Below are 18,346 nucleotides of genomic sequence, written 5' to 3' on the forward strand. Positions count from 1 at the left end.
ATTTTTCCAAATTTTCCAAATTTGTTATTTTTATGACTTTTAAAGCTAAAAAATGACTTGAGATTTTTTTTTGTTTTAAATCCTTCCTTATATCACTCACGCTTTGCCAATAAAGCCAATTGTGATGTCGCTCTTCAACCACTAGGTGGCGTATTTCCCCAATATTTTATGTGTTTGAGCGACACAGTTTATCAACACCGTTTCCCACAGTGCTTTGCGGCGTGCTGTCGGTGCTGTTTGTCCATCCGCCGCTCCAACAATGCAGCTTTTAATGGTGCTGTGAGCAGTGCGAGGAGAAAACGCAGCAACGCCGCAGGCTTGTCCGGTGACTGTAGTCGTCCAAATCCAACACAACGACATTTTGACGGTTTGACAAACCGGCCGTGCGGACGTGACTCAGTTTTTAGGACATATTGGACTCTTGTGCTGGGGTGAGTAGCCGCTGAAGCTAACGCTGGTCTCTCTGCCACCGTAGTTGAGAGTAATGCATTTTGTTGTGACCGTCGCTGGCTAGCAGGCTAGCTAATTGGCCAGATGAGACATATGGCCCCTTGTGTGTTTCCCCCTGCAAAAGCCCCTGTCCATATTTAGTCAGTACGATAGCTGTGTGTCCACTTTTCCTCGTTGTGTTTTATATTTAGATCTCTAACTGGTGTAAATGTAAATGATTGGTAGTTTTCATAAAGACTTTGAAGCAGTTGAGTCTGTAGCCGCTGTAAGTCGTGAGTCTGTTTTGCTTTGATCTCGACTGAGGCACACGTCAACCAAGCCGGTGTAGCCTTCTCTGCTAAAACTTGTACTGCTTTTAAGCACATTTTATTTTATGGCCCCCTCTTTGATTGTCAAACCCACAGCCCTAAAGAAACGTGCCGCTTTTTTAGTGCGAATAAAATGTCACGCCGAACGCCATTTAAAAAACTGGTGATTTATTGTCTACGTGCTGAGTGGCAAGCGCACACTAGCAAGATGATGCATGCCGATTGTCAAAATCATAATGAGCTTCTGGTTGAGTTAGCAGGCTTTGATACAACGCCGAACTGTTCCGCAAAACACGGGGTATTTTTGTCTTTAATAATACACAAGAACTTCAAGAACTTCTATTATTATTGACGATTCAGTTATAAAACTATACATTTTGAAATGAAAGTTCTGAAGTCAGTCATACAGTACTTTGCCCTTGAGCAAGGTAGCGTAACTCTGATTAACACTGTTCCGTCTTAATCAGAGGAAGGCTGGGTGGCTAAGGTGTGATTTCATTTTTAGCTATAATTAGTTTTTCCTTAAGCCTCCTTGAGTGACCTGGGGAAAATGACGACCATCCCTCCATCATGAATTACTTGTTAGATTTTAAAAACTTTCCCTATGATGTTTGAAAGTGAAAACTTTGTTTTTCATTCTTATCGTGCATGCTGGGAGATTAGTGGAAATCGGTTATCTTTGGTAAAAAATTAAATGAGACATGTAAAATGAAGTGTTTTTGAGGAAATATCACTATTTTAAGCTCTGATTTTGTAATGTTTTTTTTTTTACCCACTGATGGAAGTGTTCATCATAATAAAGGAGAAAATCCCTTGGTTTTTTCTGTTTGCAATTTCTGACAATTATTTATGATTTTTTAAATGAATTTATGATTATAAACAGTGTAATTTTGCTGATTTTTAATAACAGGCACGTTTTCTTTTTAAAAATTGGCAGTAAAACTACAAACTAAGTAACTGCAAAATACAGCCATATAAAGTTTTTGCCCCTCCCCTAAGCCAAAATAACAAAACAGAAGTCCCCCCCAGTGCTTGAAAACTTTTTTGACATGCATCCCCCTTTTTATACCATCCCTCCCCTCTCATAAAAAACAGTCCCTAATAATGTATTTGTTATGAGATTCAGAGTGACCTGCTGGCCATAGAGATAATCGGGTATTGTTGCTATCTCATCCTTAATTACTCGATTGCTCTATTATACAGTATTGATCCTCTATAACATAGTTAAAAATGCAATAAGAATTAAAGTCCTCTTCTGACTCAGTCGTTGATTACACACAGTTGTCATCTCATCTACATTGATTAGGGTAGGCTGAATATTCGAAACACCCAAAATCTGACCATTACAACTTACACTGAGGAAGTATTTATCGCAGGGCTGTATTAGATTGCATGAGCTTGGTGTACCTGAAACTGGAAACTGGGTGCAGATGTTGTGTAATTTGCAATGTGGCAATCAAGCAATGACTAACAAGACATGGGGGCTTAGCAAAACCCAGAGAGTGTGAGTTGGATAAGGGGAGCCAGCCTCTTGCAGTTTGGGAAATGAACCTCAGTAGGCCGGCTCGGCATTTTTGTGGGAGTACTGAGGTTACTGCCAGGGGCACTGCTTTTGTAACATGGCTCAGTAACCAGTAAATCAGTTTCACTCAGATTTTTAAGCCCAAAGTTTATTACTTAATAGCGGCCTTAGCAAAGTTGTTAGCCCAGAGCTGTGTGGTCAATTTGTTTGTGGCTATTTGCATAACGAGAGCATGTCTTTGTGCATTTTGACTTGACACGATGATGCTTTTGTCAAATCATTGAATACATCATAGATAGTGTGTTGAATATATGAGTTTCTTTATGTTGTTTTTAAGTCATTCAGACTTGGAAGTAAAACAAAACTGCTGAGCACGAACATGTGCAGTGTGCTGGATCTGATGATGTAAACTAGAAAGAGGGATTCCAGGGAACTGGTGCGTGTGAAACAGAAAATATTCACCCGATAAAGAGGAAGCAAATGCTTTAGAGTTAGGATTTCACGTAGCTGGCTGGATTGTATGTTGCAAATTAAAACTCATCACTTGTTAGTGATAATATCAGTTATATTTGTCATGTAATATTATATTTATTTGTGACTGTGTGAGATGTTGAGGACTGGGTTGGAGTTACCTCAGACAGAGGTGTAGATAGTTTTTATAGGTCAGTTGAATGTAAAGTATCACTGCAGATGCAAGTGTTGTATTTACATTAGTGGTGTTTTTTCATTTGGAAGCACTCTTTGTTCTGATAATTATTTTCTGCTGAGATATAAATCACAACAGTGTGTTATTTTAATGTCTTATGCTGTGAATTAAACAAAAGAGACTTGAACACAAACTGTCAGAACAAATGTCAGTATAGATCTATCCCAAACTAAGATATACAAATTGTATTTTATCTTTGACCATCAAGTTAATATATTCAAAGATCATCAAGGAGCCCGTTGTATGACTTGGAACTTGCCCCTTTTATGGTTAGACTGGACCACAGCATGCATTAATATGGACTGTACAGGGCATTGTGTCTCCCACTGTGCACACAGATATTGATCTTTTTCATATGGGTGCGATTACCACACTGCCTGTGAGTGATTTTTTTCTCCTTCTAGTGGTCACTTAGGTATCAACAAATGCCACAATGCAGAATAATGGCAAAATCAGCTTTTCATTATGTGACAAGGGGCTTGTAGATGTGCTGCCCTCATTAAATACTTGGATCCCTGCCTGATGCTCCAATTCTCTGAATTTTTCATATGTGCACTGCAGAGGCCATTCTAGTGCTGTAATTAGTCGTGTTTGATCAATGCTGAATATTTTGGCCTGCAACAGATGTTGATAATTGGAAAAAAAAAATCCCCATTGAGCTGGTAGATGGCATTTGAAATGCATTTTCTTGCAGATTAAATCTCAAATGGGTGCTGGTGATAAAATATAAACAAATTCCAGTTTCAAATTAATTTGACCCCATTATTTAAAGTGCCTCTAATTGGTATTTTTATAATAATAATGTATCAAATGAGAAAGAGGTGCTTGTAGTGATGAACTTACTAAGGATGCACACACAAATCTGCACCTCCCATACACTGAGGCTGAAAGGGAGTGTCATGTCATTGTGTAGCTTTCTTGCCCAAATTTTATTATTAAGTTCACTCTTTCATGGGTTTGTTTTAAGCCACAGCAGGTAGCTGTTTTTAGCATAAAAAGCTCATAAAAACCCAAGGCACTCCACCTGTTATGTCCCAAACAGACAACAGACACAGTTAGCAACTAGCTGGTGAAGATAGTGGACCATTTAGCAGCTAAAGAGCCAGATGTTTTCCCCTGGAGTTGGTAGAAACCAAACACAGAGCTGCCCCATGTGGCCAAGAGATCAGTTAGTGCAAGTTTAAATGAAATGCTGCCGTTGTTACTAGTTACACCTGTTACTAGTTCAGTATATTTATGAGACACGAGACTGAGTGTTCATTCAGCATTTTTATTTCTGGGTGCCAGCGTCTTGTTTCAATTGTTCCTAATGAGGAGCCAGCATATGTGGCTGAATGCAGTCCCCCAGAGAAAAGTGCACCCAGCAATTTTTTTTTTCTTTTTTCAAAGCGCTTGCAAAGACTTTTTTTGTGCAGCTGCTCAGATCAATTCCAGATGAAAATATCTGAAATTTTCAGATAGGCCGTGGTGTTGTCACTGGTGCTCCATTAGGTGCCATCTATCCTGAGCTGTATGACATGTCAGTCAGAAACTGTCATGACAAAGACAGAAAAGCCCTTTAGTGGGAGCAGATCGGCCGCACGCTGAATGGTTCTGGTGCTCGTGGACTCAGATCAGGATGCATCTGGGGTCAAAACATTAGTTCTCTAAAAATGTCCATTGCCTAAAATCCGTGTGCTCAAGTATGCTTTGGACCACATCTCTAAGGTCTCACTGTTACTGAGTCCTGTTGTGTTTTTTTACTGTATGCATTGTAAGATTGTTGTTAACTATGCAGTGCAAGCCTCTGATAACGTAGTGCCATCAAGCAAAGCCAGACTTTTGATAAAGCGCTGGTATGAAGCCCTCCCCAGAGCTTTTCTGCCAGAGCAAAAAACGATGGACACACGCCCTGAAGCTCCATCTGACAGTACACCACAAAGGATGCTCTTCGCATCATCAAGAGCAAAATCTTACTAAAACAGATCTTATTTCATGGAAGACATTTTGAATTTCCATGCAGGAAAAGCCTAGGTGTAATGTTATTATTGTTGCCCTTTTCCATTGAATTTTCCCAGTAACCCATGCCAGTTCACTAGCAATACCAGTGCCCTGACCTGTCCAATACCCGATTGAACGTGAGTGATGAAAGTCATTCAAGTCATTTAAGTCATTTAATCTGTTAGCAAAGGCAAGTGATTGAGGGTGCTAGTATACCTAGTTAATACAGTGTTGGATATGATAAGTTGACGCCAGCTTTAATTTTTGCTCATAAAAAGAAATAGTGCTAATTCTGTTTTTGTTATTCAAGTTTAAATACCTGTACAAAAACAGCGGTATTTCTCGGCTATTTTTACAGTTAACATGTATGGATGGGTATCAAGAAATGAGCTATATTGACACTGGTTCCTGACAGGTCAGTACTGAAATATTGATAAGTTCTTGGATAAACTTTGCTGCTGTTAGTTAGTGTAGTACAGTTGTAACTTTGCCGTTGCATAACCGCATGTTTATATTCTGAACTCTCTCCAGTAATGGCTCAGTGGGTAAAACATTATGGGCTGACTTGACTAAATTTGAAGAAAATGCAGCTGAATATAATATATGGTATTTTAGTGTAAAGAGGGTAATACCGTCAACTTTATGTAACACTTAACAATACAACGTTCCAAAAATTTAAAGCAGTTGCAAAGTGTTTGACTGCTTTAGCGAAGCGACTGCTGAACCTACGTCCTTAGTGCAGCCGATGCTGATGGGATTAGTCAAACTAAAAATGGGTCCCGAACTTGTCAAATCAAGTTCACACTTGTTATCCACATAAAACAGGTCTGTAGTTGGCAACACAGGACACAGTTAAGTTAGTATCAGTTGCAAGCACTCGCTCATTACATATACAGGAAACTCAAAAGGCAGTTAAACCTGTCATTTCTGCAAAATGAAAAAATATTAAAACAAGTCTTGGGAATCTTTTCACATCTCTTCATGTCATGTCTTTACTTTTTTCATGAAAATTATAGAGTAGCATCAATAACACCCTTTTTTCACCAAAATAAGTAAACAAAGTTAGTGAACAATATAAAGCAGCATGGAGGCCTGTGGACATGTAACAACATTTTTTAATTTATTTAAAAAAAATATCTGTTACATATAAAAGTCTCTCTTAGACTCTGTAGAAGCTAAATAAGAATGACATTCAAGCGCTGCTTGGACGGAGATGGACTTAATTTGTGGTAGTGCATAGTTGAATCGTGCCGGAAAAGGGATGAAAAAAATCTTTGCCATTTAGTTGATACATTTCCATCACTGGCTATTGGAGCTGGAGCCAATAAAAATGTCTAAAGACAAAAGCCAGATGTACGCAAGGCTGCAAGTAATCAAAATCTTATCAAAATAGCAAAATGGCCAACTACAATAACCATATCACAGGAGCTGCAATTTTGTTGATTATGGTAAAATGTGTCATTATAAATGATGCATTGTGGTGGTACAGAGATGATTATCCTTTAAATCATAGTCCAGATGTATAGGAACATTCTTTCCTGGTAGCAAAAGTCATTTTTATATATACTAAAATCGCCACTCATATTGCTATCACAATATCTCTCAAAATAATTGCTAGGTGATTTTTTTTTTGAACAGGGTGTGGTCCTAGATGTTAGTATGTGTTAGTGTTTTTTCTATTCAGTGAAAAAGTTACTTAAGAGTATGGCTAAGTATTGGTATTGATTAGCAGTATCCAGATTATTAAAATCTCTATTAAAATGTGTACTTTAGTGGGCTGATTTGGCAGCCAGGACACAGAGTAGCTGGTAAGGGACGGTCAAGATATCTTAGTTCTCCAGTCCACACTTTAAAGCACAAGTAGGTTCCTGTCTCCTGAGGTAGAAGTAAACTCAGATTAAAGCCTGAACCTTTTGGCTGGCATGTGGTGTTGTCGGGATGTGGTTTGATGCTACTGCGCTAATATCAGCAATGGAGTATACCTCTGTGTTGCAGCCCTGAATTTGGGCTTTAGTCTGATTTTCACAGCCCAAAATGAGAAATTTTGACTTTGATGTTGAGCATTGAGGCTTGGGCATTAAGTGCCATGTCCTTGTAATGAGGGTATGGATGAATCACCAAATGGAGCCGCTGACTCCTGGCTTTCATTCTGTCAAACTGTCCTGCTCTCGTCTGAGAAGAGCGCAGAGGTTCAACTCTTCTCGAATAGCTGAGTGTTCCCGAGCTCCTCTCCTCTAATGAACATCTGCTTTAAGAGGCTACATTAACTCAGGACAGCTTGTTCTGTATGTTTATTGTATAACAGCAAGATGGTTTTTTTTATATTATTGCAAAATGCAAGAGCAAAATGAATGGCATGAATAAAAGTTCTGACTGGAACAGATGTGGCAGCTTGTAGCAGAAAAACGCTGGGAAAAGAGAGAGAGAGAGAGAGATGGCAGGACTAGTTTTACTTTTGGCACAGTAAGCAAACAGCAGCACTCTCCGTGCAATGCCTGCAAGTCAAGCAGTGGGATTTCTCAGCTAATTCATTTTCCAAGCAGCAATATTTCCTCAAATAGAAGCACCATTAGCTTACCTCCTATGGACCTCAGTTAGTGTATGTCACTGTCAAGCTCAAGGTAAGTGCCTTATGTGACTGAAGCAGTTAAAAATAAACTTTTCTGTGAGGGAAAATTGAATGTTTGATTGGCAGTCCTTTCTTTTGAACAGCTCAGAATATGTGAAAAGGGTGCAATCACTGTCACAATGAGGCCTTCATTTTTTTATCTCCCTGATTTATTTTTTAACTCCAGACAGTGACGAGTTTGATCATTGCCCCCTCACACTCCCGCCACTTGTTGTTGTTGACATGCCCGGTGCGTTTGCAAGGCCAAGCAGACATTAACAACATGACTTTAAAGTAGTGCGAATGCCCTACGTTGACACTCAGGTGCAATCTCTTTTGGGGTGGTACATTGCAATAATTCTCCCATGTCAGGGGCTAATCACCCTGGCTCTCCTCCCACAATCCATCAGTGTCTGGAGGACGAGGCTTGCGGGGTTCTGGCAGCTGTTGTCGGGCTGAGTCAATCTGTTATGGTCTACGCCAGCATGCACAGGAGGGGGAGAGGAAGAGCTCTCAGGAGGACACAGTGAGCGAGGCTGCTGCCACTGCTATGGAAAGATAACAAGAGGATTTATTTGTTAGGAGGGCAGGATTTCAGGGCTTGTGTGTTAATTTCGTTGTGTTACCCGCTAACTGTTTTCTCTGTTAAATATGTGCAGGGGAAGCCAGGTTGAAACATTTTATCGACAGTAAATTTCAATATGTTTAAAGAAAGTGGAGCCGAAACAGTTAGCCGATAGACAGAAAATTAATTGCCTAAAATTCTGCTGATTGTTGATGATCTTTCAGTAATTGTTTGAGTCATCACTAAGTAAAAATAATAAAGTGATTAATTGAAAATATCTGTTAATTGACTGTAAATGTGACAAAACAAGATTTGAAGTTGTCACCTTGCACTCTGATGGACATCTTTTTACTGCACTGCAAAATGTTTGTACATTTACTGTAAATTACTGGCTACTAGTTGCATTACTTTCACAGTAAGTTACTGTCTCATTTTTATTGCAAAATATTACAGAAAGAACAAAACAAGACATTTGAAGATGCCTTTACATACTGATGGATAGCTATTTACTATTATCTTACATGTCATAGACTAAACATGACGAATCTGATAATAATTGCTAGTTGCAGCCATTAATGATAAAAACATTTTGTGCAATATGCCAAAAAAAAGCAACCAAAACTGATTTTAAGTGCATGAACTTCTCCTTTGCCTAGCTCATAATGTCCATGTAAGCTTTTTGGTTGACATTTGTCAGCTGCATATTTTATATTGTGCCAATGAGGTTTCTTTTTTTAACTCACATCCATACTCTTTTTAACACAGTTTCTCATCTACAGAGGAAATGCCCTTGATTTATGAAATATTTATGCTAACAGCATCAAAGTGATATATGTTAAAATTGGCCTTATTATTGAATGAGGACTGTTCTCCATGGATTTCAATCACTTTTGAATGTTAGCCAGATATAGTCTATTTTTCTGTGTGATTATCATGGCTTACAAACTAGTTGTTTATGGATTTAGCTGAATTGCTGATATTGCAGGGCTGGCACACAGTGGTTGTTGATGCTGGGAGAGGGAATTGGCAAAGACCTACAGAATTAGATTCAGTCGTCAAGGCAAATATTTGGAGCCGTACTTCCATTTGCTGACTGTTGGGAGTGCAGCACGGCTGTTCACAACTTTTTGAGGGCAGATGGAGGAGAATGGCACAAAAACTTATTTTGTGACATTTGTAAATGTAATGGCATGCTGAGAAAGTGTCAGAATTGAAAACGGTAAAACTGAGGTAGGGAGTTTCCGCCTACAAACCAGCAGGCGTGCTTGAGAACATACTGGGGTTTTCTGTTCTAAATAGGCCTTTTATACAGGAGACTTTTTGAGTAATTATAGAAGGAAACACAGGTGTAAGTAATAACATTAACTGTGTTTCTCTTCATTTAGATGTGCCAGTAAGTCATGTAGATGCACTATGCCAGGGACCTGATGCATGAATGTAATTTCTTACATCTGTGTTTGATGGGTCTGCTGTGACAAAAGATCTACAAATGTCATACATGGCAGATTTTTAATACTGAGAAATTCAACATGGTGAGTGTAGATGGTGAGTGATAACAGCAGGTGACAGCAGTTGTTAGTGTCTCTTATATGCAAACAGTTGTTCATCATCACATCGCAATGCCCAGGATAAAGTTAAATTTGTCCCCGGTTCTTGAATGTGTTGTTCACTGCTGGAGGTACATCAAATTGGGAGGAAGTTTAAACTAGTCGACTAGTCTCAAAATAAGAAAACACTCAGAAACCAAGATGAGCACAATATAATCTATAAGTTCAAACATTGTGGGAAGAATATTGCATATAAGAGCCATTTGAATTTGTTAATCACATTTTTTCAATTCCTGTTTTGCTGAAATGTTTGGTACTTTGCACCGAGCATTATGAACTTTGCGTATCATCCTACAAAAAAAGCAACAACTCCCCTAATAAAAGTTAACAAAATACATTTAGGAAAATAAATCTTTACAGATAGCACTCACGTAAAATAATTGTGGTAAAGTGACTTTTCAGACATTTAAATCTGCTTATTTTTCCTCATAATCAGTTTCTTAATTAATTTTCCAGGTAATTTACTCTATCAATGCTGTAATATGAAATTACACCATGACAGGATGTTATCCATGAACCTCTAATCTGCATTGATGAAAATTTGGGCTAATTCAGATGCTCCCCCAAACCAGAGAGGTTTGCTGGAGCAGTGATTTTAATCACTGACTTACTTTAACCTATGCAGTAAATAACTTCAATAATATCTATGTAAAGCAACGATGTAGTGACAGTAATGCTCTAAAATTGCCAGTTATTGCCACTTTTGTTCCAGATGGTTCCCTCAGTGCGATTACTTATTTGGTTGGTCTTTAGAAAATAAAGAATTAGGATTTGAAGAGTTTGGGCTGTTGCATCTGATTTTCCATTCACCCATGCACTCTTCTTAACTTATCCTTCTTTATATAGAAAGACAGGATGTGGTGGACGCTCTTTCTTTATTCAACTTTACCTCAGATGTCACTTCACTGAGGGAAAGAAGAGGTTTCTTTTGACACACGAGAGTCTCTCTGCTGCAGTGAACTCGACATGTATTCAATCACTGAAGCAGCTTCCACACTTGAATACAAAAAGACTTGTCGTGTTTTTGCCTGGCCGCATCCTTCTTCCTGTCTTGGACGAACTTTTGTGACACTAAGCTGTTAAAGTTCTTGTAGTTGTGACCTGCCAGACTCACTTTGCTCCAGATAAAGCTGGATTATAGCCCAGGTGACTAATTAAGGCCGACCGAGCCCTTCAAAATTTTGACATTTCAGCTTGTGAAAGGTCCAAAGAATCTTGATTAATGAAAAGAGTTTACTTTAATTTAACTGCACGGCTGTAGCGAGACCTATTTGATACAAACCTGCTTAGAAAACTTCTACCTGTCTTATTCTGTCTGAAATAATCAGAATATAAATATTACGCAATAAAAGCAAACATGAAATCCATAATGCTTATCCGACTGAAGTAGGGAATGACTATTTATCAAAGAAAAAATTGGGATATCATTGCCCTAATCTTGCACATGAAACACGAGAGCATCCCAAGAAGAAAATGTTAAAAAATATTTTACAAAGTGTGTCAAATATGATGATTATAACTGCGTTTAGAAGTTATTTATAAGGTATTACAAGGGATTTGAGAGGTGAGATAAAGGAGCTTCAGCAGATTCTGTATATAGAGATCGGTATTAGTGGGAAAATGAATTTAGGTAATAACAATTCCTGCTACTTCAGCCACAGAGTACACACACAATGCTGCTAAAATCAGCCACGTTCATCCTGAAAGTGGTTTGAGTTTCTGTTTTAGATGACGCTTCCCGTGTTTCTGCGAGGGTGGAAAGTGTATGACATGACAAGCCTGTTTGGAGCCTTAGTCTCTTATGTCCCTTTTCATCTAAAGTAATTATGTAGACACGAATGGTTAAATGAGTACCATGTGGCAGCCTGTAATTAGATTTTTGGTAATGAATGGGTCAAATGCCATTTGCAGGCATTTGAGCACCAAAATTCCCTCTGAAGACGAGGCCTCACTATGTAGTTGCTGCATTACAAGGGACATGGACATGCCCTATAACAGGAAATGGATTAAAACTTGTTTGAACTAAATTCCTTGTTAGTATTTCACATTTGATACGTCTGAGAATATTGGTGCCGTCAAGTAAATTTCAGCTGGTCAGCACTGCTCAGAAATGAAGATCTGATTTTACATAACCGCTGACAGTCTGAAGAACCTGTAAATTAAACCTCACACTGTGCAAAGGAGCTGTTAATGTATCTCAAAGGTTTTATTTCAAAGTTTTTTACATTCTGCAGAGAAACAAGACTAGACAAGCCTAGTTTAGTCAGGCAACAGGACCCTCGCTAAACAAACTGAAATATTTGACAGTGATGGAGCTAGGTGCGCTTCCTTCGTACTGTGTCGCTGACGCAATGACACGAAAGGACGCAGTAAACTCATTATCAATGCATCCACAGGACAAACCCTTTTATTTTCCCTGACAATGCTGTATTGTGAACAACTAATCCTGTGTGGCGTCCCATGACTTTACGAGTTTTGAAAGTATTTCTCATGTCTCAGAAACCACTGAGAGGGAAACTCGTGTTTTGGATGTTGTTATCATACTGACAGTGATGTGTCGTGTTTTTGTTCATCATGGCATCATCCCCAACCCATTGAAGCTCTGTGTTGGTGGTGTTTGCGGCTTGGCATGGAGGTCCCTGAGGAGACCGCCAGGAGACAATAAATTTTCTTTTTAGGTTCATAAAATGTACCCGTATTCATGTAGAATATGAGTACAGACAATTCTTTTATCTTGCTTGTGTTTTACTTTAGTCCATTATGGCAAAGTTGGAAATAAGCACCAGCCAAATGCTGGTAAAATATGCAAATGACTGCTAGATTTACTTTACTCACAAGCCAAAAAAAAAGGTAATTTTTCCGTACTGAAAGTTAAATGTTGATAGTAATGTTTTGGTACCCTCCCCTGGTCAGACAACAATGTAATCTCCAACATCACTGATTAATTCAAGGATCTCATCAGCACCACTGTGTCCGATTAATCAAGAAAGCTAGGTCAGCTAATGCACATAAACATGTGCACTCACAGATATAACAGGATCTTTTACCCCTGCAGATGTTATTTTCTCCACTCTCCTCTCTGTGTCACCCTGTCTAACATTTTCTGCACTGTTGGGTAAAGTGAAAATTATTAAAAACCATGTCAGCAGTGGCAATAGCAAGTCAAACGCATGGAACGCATCATAGAAAATGTAGGAAATAGTTTCCACCTAGACACTTTAGAAAGACATTTAACTCTTCAGGCATGCACAGTACAATCTCATAGTTCAGTACATAACCTCGTTAGCAGTCCACCTTGTATGTAAATGAAATTTAAAAAGCTAAACGTATGACCAGAGAGTGCAGGAAGTGGAAAAACCAGTGAAAAAAGCCAAGAAAATAGCCAAATTCTGCTTTTTTTTCTGTTAGTTTTGCATCTTGCCTATAGTCTGCTCACTGTGCTCATTCCATACATCTGTGTTTGAACAATGCAGATTCACATGTCTTTACCGCCCTTTTGTGTGAACTTGTACTCATTCTGGTGCATTGTAAACTTTAAAATAGACCAATTGTGTCTGCTTTTCGGTTTAAAAAGGTTCAGTTATTTTCAATTATATTTGACTTCAAAACTTGATACCAGTCAAACCATAATTAAAGGAGAGAGTGGAAACCAGCTGCGAGCTGCTAACTCTATCCTTTGTTTTTAGGGAGGAGCAAAGTAACAATGCTAACGAACCATTTTTAGGAAACCGAAGGACAAGTAGTTAAATTTTTGCCTACTGTGAGAGTTTCCCACAAAGTAAAAACAAGTTAAAATTTAAAATGTATCTCCTTAGAGGTTTTTTTTTTTTTTTTTTTAGAAGTCGGAGCTCATTAGAAAAATGTGCAAGCTGTTGTGTGCTGAAAAATTGGGGAGTCCTGTGTGTCTGTACGTTTGCCCCGACTCTAATTGGCTGTCACATTCTCGATTCTCACCAACACAGTGAGAGTCTCTCCTCGCCTCACCCCTGTGGGGGCAGCTCGTGCCAGAGCAGTTTTACAGCAGAGGCTTCAGTGACAGATTAGCACTCACTGCAAAGCCAGCGTGATGCATTTTGTTTATCGCTCTCCCAGCTCTTACAAAGACAGAGCCTCATCTCTGAAGATTTTTGCATATTGGTCAATGCGGTCACGCTGCTAGAAGAATATTTTTGGATACATTTTATTTTTTGTTTTACCTTGAATTGTCTTTTAAAAGTCCAACACGTGCCATCCCGCAAGGACAGGGACACCTTTTTTTGAATTGCTCTCCTGTGTAATCTTTGTCATATTGCAGGAGCTTTGGAGGTTGGAAGGCACCCAGGCCCATCTGTCATTATGAACTCATTCCTTCTCGCCCTTTCTCTCTCTGGTTATCTCTACCTCTGTGTCCCTTTCTGTTTATCTACATCTCTCTCTGTCTCTGCCGTGCTAAATGGTATTCAGCAAAGTTATAAATACACTTCACCAGACGAGTCGTATGATGTTTGTTTCTAAACAACAGGGCAGTGAAGGGTGGGTTTCCTGTCTACCTCCGTTTGTCTTCTCTCACTCTTTAATGCACACACTGAGAGATAAAGGTCAACACACTCATATATTTTCCACTGAGTAGGAGGTGGTCCACATGGAGGGCGATCATAATTGCTCCTGTGCCGGGTCATCACCACACTGATACTCCTGATAATCATAACGGCCTAGCTGTCATCTCTTCAGCATTATTAGATAATAAAAGGAGCAGCAGGAAGCAGCAAGCGGTGTTGTCAATAAAGCACCATGGGCTTGGACTATAGAAGAATATAAAGTGAGAAACTTGAAACTTGAAATTTGTCACCATCAGAGATTTTACGAAATTGTTGATAGCATAAAAGCTAGTAGGCTAGTGCTGATAATATTGCTAACAATTGAGCAGCACAGTTGTATGGACCAATTTTATTTTTGCACAAATGTGATAAAATACGCTTTCCAGGTATTTACTTTGTATTATGTTGGATTACAGGAACTGGCATTTGGTCCTGCTGTTTTTTCTCCAAATATCTTTTCTCAATTCAGTTTTCAGAAATTATATATCTATATCTATATCTCTCTATCTATCTATATATATATTATCCTGATATGAAAATCACATGTACTGTGATAGAGGATTTTATTCACATTGGCCACATCTAAATTTCACCATTTGAATCAGATGAATGCAGCAACTAAGAATTTTCTTCATCTGTCTAGAATTTATTTTAATTAAACAGTGACTATGTGAACATGCCCACCACTGTCCTAGTATTGATCATAATTTTGAATGTTTACATGGAATATGAGAAACCTACTTATAATATATCTTTGGTAAATATCTTTGAAAACAAGTTTCTGATCTCCAGATTATTTGCAAATATGTTGACTCTTTCAAATCCAAGCCTCTCTTTGTCATTACTGTATCAACTTTGTACCCTCAGTAGCTGAGGATGAACATAGTTTGTTTTGGACTTAAAGGTATAGTTCAGATCTTTTGAAGTGTAGTTGTGTAGTCAGTGTATTACCTTTAGTGGATGGCAGTTGACCACCCCCAGACTTGAGTACCATCACGGATGTTAAGTAATGTACCGTAGAACTTCCAAATTCCTGCACATTAGTGTAATTTTAGTGTGCTCTGTATTACGCCATAGATTAAATGTATGGGTCAGACTTTCAGTGGAACCGGTGACAAGGATTGAGTGCAGTGGCACGTGTGTGTTTGAGAGAAAGTTAGTGACAGAGAGCAGAAAAGATGGTGGAAGGTGGACTGTTGCACGCATTGATTCTGTAAGTTCTAAATAATACAAAACTCTTCTTTGTCACTTTTTGACCCGCCTGCCTGAACTCATGATATTTTCTCACAAGCTGGGGGATCTGCAATCTTGAGATTATTAGCAGCCGTACTGGGAACGTGGCCGAGTAACATTATGAAAGTTCACAAGGCTGCAGCAGTTGTGGTGGCAGCCGGATGATGGTGGGAGGAACTGTGACACAGAAGATAAAACCATAACACTGTAGCTGTTTGTGTCGTGGTTTCGGTCTTGGTTTCAGAACTGTTACGCCCCTACTATGGAGACAACAGGATGCTTTTATGAACCAGAGTATACGGAAGAAGATCTCTTGCAGAGTGAAACTGAACAGGCCTAAAAGGAGCACAAGCTATCTGGTGGTGCAGATGTGTAAACCTTAAACCCATGCCCAAGATCTCAGGGAGCGACTGCTGCCGTGAGTTATCTGTAATAGCACTGAAGTCCAGAAGTATGAAAGTTGTCAAAAATGTCATTACAATCTCCCAGAACCCAACTTGATATTAGTTGATTTGTGCAACTCAATAATACAGTCATATTGAGATTACAGCGATATAAAAAAAAAAAAAAATATGTGAAGAGATGCAAAAGTCTTATATTTTATTTAGGAGATTGAATTCCCAAAGAAGTTGAGGGGTACTGCTTTACTAAGACCCAAGTTAAAAAGCCTTTATTAGCATCACATATTAATTAAGTATAAGCTTTAAGTATAAGCTTTAATCACATGACATTTCCACAGCCACATCCAGCCTCCTCATTACACCTCAGCTCAATATGTTCATGTAGATTTTGTTAAAAACCTTACATAACTAAAACTAGTAAATGAGCGATGAAAGAAAAAGAAAACAAATTAAGTAACAACTGGCATTTTATAATCTTATTTATCAGAATTGGTCACATCAGATTATATCAACTTTTCCCTCTTAATGAAATATTATTAGTTCTAAAAAATAAAAAAGTCCTACATTTCATGACTTTTCAGTCCCTTTTTTGAGAGACACTCTACAGCCCTACAGCCACTTCTGTAATTTACCAGTGAAAAAAGGTCCTTGAGATAGCTCAGTCAGCCATCTGCAGATGAGCTGTGATCCATGCCTGCAACAGCTGCTCCCCTCACACAGCCCTATAACTGTGCTTTCCCCTGCAGCTGCCTCCATCAACCCCCCCGTCACCTCCACAGGGAGTGCCCTACCCCAATCCTCTCCATGGAATCACGATTAATTATTTGAAGGGTTGTCTGCAAGCACAATGAGCCAGAGCCCCTTAAGGGGAGCGATGCATCGGGATAACCTGGAGTCCCAGAAGCAGTGATGAGTTTCTGAAGTGTGGCGGCATCTCCTCCAGAGGCCTGTACTTACTGCTGCAGTAAGCTACAATTGTGTATATTTGGATTTGCAATACTCACATGCTTCAGGTTTTACAAGTATCTCTTTTTTTACTTGAAAGTACAGCTTATGGCTGCAACTCACGAACATATAAAATCTATAAAGTAAGGAATCTGTGTGTGTGTGTGTGTGTGTGTGTATACGTATGAACAGTATGTATATACATCCTTCGTATGTCTCAGGAACCATTCAGCCAATGTGCTTCAAACAGGGAAGGTGTGTTTCTGGGGATGCAATAACATGCATAACAGAATTTTGCACTATTTTGACACACGGCGCGTTCAGTATTAATAAACTTTTAATAAATAAGCACACAGCGCTGGCAAAGTAGCTCCACTAAATAAATCCATGCTCTACTGTGGTTAAAGCTGTAGACTAATACTGACTTTAAGTAGTTGTGATTTGAATATGTTTTTTAGAGGCAGATTTAGTGATTTGGAGGCCGCAGGCAAATGCTCTGTCTTTACTTTCCACCCTTCCTTTAACCTGGAATGTTGGTTGGCTATTTGCTGCCGAAGAAGTATCCACTTCAAGCTTTTTTTTCTAAAGTAAAAATATTCATTTGATAATAAAACTATAAATACCACGCAGTACTCCATTCAAATTTCAACTTAAAGTGCAGTGTGAAAAACATTTTTTGTCTTATTTCAGGGTTCAGTGAATTAGGATAGCAACATAATTCAATATTTCTCATATCTAAACATAATAAATTTGTCACTGTTTGGGGTCCAGTGTACCTCTCAGGATCTAAGGAAGCACAGTGTCAACTGTCAAGTTGGTATCAAGAAAACTGTAAGCAGCAATACCTCAGACCAAGAAGTGGGCCTGTTTTGATTATGCGCATTCTTAACGGACACTACAGAAGTGTCTGAAAATGGTGAAAAATGCCTGTTTTAATTGCCTAAAGCCTGAGGTAAAATCTTCTTGTTTTGTCCAACCAACACTTTGAGACCCAAAGGTAGTTAGATATAAAACAGAGCAGCAAATCAACACATTAGCAGAAGCAGGAGGAAGTGTTTGGCATTTTCTTGGAAGAAAATGACAATTTACCTTCTGTCAGTCAAATAATCGACAGCTCTTGTGCAGCTCCACGTTAGGGACAGAATGGAGTGATTAATAAGACAATTTATGACTGTATGCTGATTCACACCCTTGACAAACACAAACAATCCATTAGAAAAGGTAAAAAGAGGAACTATTGAAAAACAATCTCAATGCCCCCAGCACTTCTAATAAAGAAAGAAAAAACATTTCATTTTTCTATTGATTTCACTGCATTTACAATAAATGGTCCCGGCCCTCCCGTACATATAACCTCCCTGCTGTTGCCGTGGAAGTGCTAAGAAGCTGACCCTAGAGGCACTGCTGTTTTGTTTGATTGACACATGAATGAAAGGTGAAATGT

At 38.8% G+C, this 18,346-nt stretch overlaps 1 protein-coding gene across 1 annotated transcript in view; it reads left to right on the forward strand.

Moving 5' to 3' along the window:
* The first annotated feature begins 262 nt into the window (after positions 1-262).
* Positions 263-18,346, forward strand: part of extl3 (exostosin-like glycosyltransferase 3) — a 35,736-nt gene continuing 17,652 nt past the window's right edge. Inside the window, exon 1 of the mRNA XM_042503842.1 lies at positions 263-431. The gene's annotated coding sequence lies outside the window, so the exon portion shown is untranslated. The remainder of the gene's footprint in view (positions 432-18,346) is intronic.

This window comes from Plectropomus leopardus, chromosome 16 (assembly GCF_008729295.1).
Source record: "Plectropomus leopardus isolate mb chromosome 16, YSFRI_Pleo_2.0, whole genome shotgun sequence".
In the NCBI taxonomy this organism is placed as follows: domain Eukaryota; kingdom Metazoa; phylum Chordata; class Actinopteri; order Perciformes; family Serranidae; genus Plectropomus; species Plectropomus leopardus.